Below are 1,832 nucleotides of genomic sequence, written 5' to 3' on the forward strand. Positions count from 1 at the left end.
TTTTTTTTTTTTTTTTTTTTTTTACTTATTATGGGTTAGGAAGTGTGCTAAGCAGTTTACGTGTTACATTTAAGCTTCTCCATATTCCTATTTGTTCGATCATATTTCCTCTAGTAGGGAATGCAGCTAAACCCCTGAAACGAATCATCTCTGAGGAGGTCTCCCAGCTTCTCAATGCCAGAACTACTTAAGAGTTGGCTACACTTCTGCTTTGAGTTTTACTGATTGCACCTGAGCCTTCCTCCCCAAGACCCAGCTCGGACAGCACGGAATGATGGATCTTCTTAATCAGCTCTCTCCTCTCTTGCCACCTCCAGCGTCTTGCATGCAGGCCCCACTGAACTCAACTAATTTCCTCTAGCTAGGAATTACTTTGCATTTTGGTCTCCAGACCCAGAAATATTTTTCACCGCAGCCTCCTCACATTTCCACACTGGAGTTAAGAGACAGAACTCACTGGATTTTCACAGCACAGCTTGATCACATTGTAATTTTAATTTTGTGGTGTTCCCTACTGCTGGCCTTTCTCTTCCATGCTACAATCCTTGCTGTTTTTAATAAACTCACTTTGGTCTGCTGCTCATTTTAATCAGCACATATGGAAAACACCAGGATTCTTATTTTTTAAAATCTAGTCATCTTGAACAAAACGCAAGTAAACTGTGCTGAAGTCATCAGTTGGAGGTGTCTAAAACCCCTGGGGGAAATGTCTGTGATATGAGCGTGATGATGCTGCAGCTAAAATAAAGACAAAGGGACTCATGGAGTACTGGGGTGAGCCGAGCAGTATCCTATAGCTTCGAAATTCTGAACAAGATTAAGTAAAATATATCTTGCTAGGAAGGGGAAAATGTAAATCAATGTATCAGACGCAACAAAATCATGCATGGCCAAAAGTGACTTGAACAGGGAAAAGATGTGTGATCCCTTATGATACCTTCAGAGATGGGTAGAGGCAGGGCTGGTTCCCGGCTAGGTGACATCCCACAGGACCATGGCTCTTGGCGTATTTCTCCTTTGTGCCTTCATTGTCTTGGCCACGTCCTCTTCTATAATTTTAAGAAGGTGACGGTACTTCCAAATATCACAAACTCCAAGCATCATAAAACTCAGAAAACAGCAACCAAAATCGATAAAAAGAAACCATCAGAGATCCCAACTTTGTATCATGGAGGAAAACCTTTTTCAGAAACGCCAGATGATTCCCACCCCCTTATATCCTATTGGTCAGAAATTAGGTGCACACTGTAAACCAATCACTGGTAAAAGGGTAAAAGGATTACCATAATTGATTACATAATTGGTTTATTCAGGAGTCAATGGCTGCCCCTAATTTCCCAGAGAACATTATCGCCACGAAACAAAACAGAGTTCCTGTTAGCAAAGCAGAAAAGGGGAAAATGGCTGTTGCTGATCAATATTATTTTGCCACATTTGGCAAATGTTATTAATTTAAATCTAAAGTGTTTAGGTATTAAATATGAAAGCATTAAGATATAATTTTGACCTACAAAGAGTGCCTCAAATCTGCCCTACTTCCATAATAAAGACTGGACAGAATCCTGTGATGATAGACTATTAAAGAGAGTATCTTGGGATAATAAAATGATTGCGTTCTCAATCCCCCAAACACACAGATGAAACTTCACAGGCCAGCAGAAAATAAATAAATAAACAAACACACACACATACACATACATATGTACATACATATATACATACCTCGTGGAATTGGCTTCTAATTACAATCAGGAACTGGGTCCTCTGCCCCCTCCCAAATTGGACTGAATCATAATGGGGGGAATGGAGCATAGGCATTAGTATTTTTTTTT

The sequence above is a fragment of the Lipotes vexillifer genome, unplaced genomic scaffold (assembly GCF_000442215.2).
Source record: "Lipotes vexillifer unplaced genomic scaffold, Lipotes_vexillifer_v1.1 scaffold2349, whole genome shotgun sequence".
Classification (NCBI taxonomy): domain Eukaryota; kingdom Metazoa; phylum Chordata; class Mammalia; order Artiodactyla; family Lipotidae; genus Lipotes; species Lipotes vexillifer.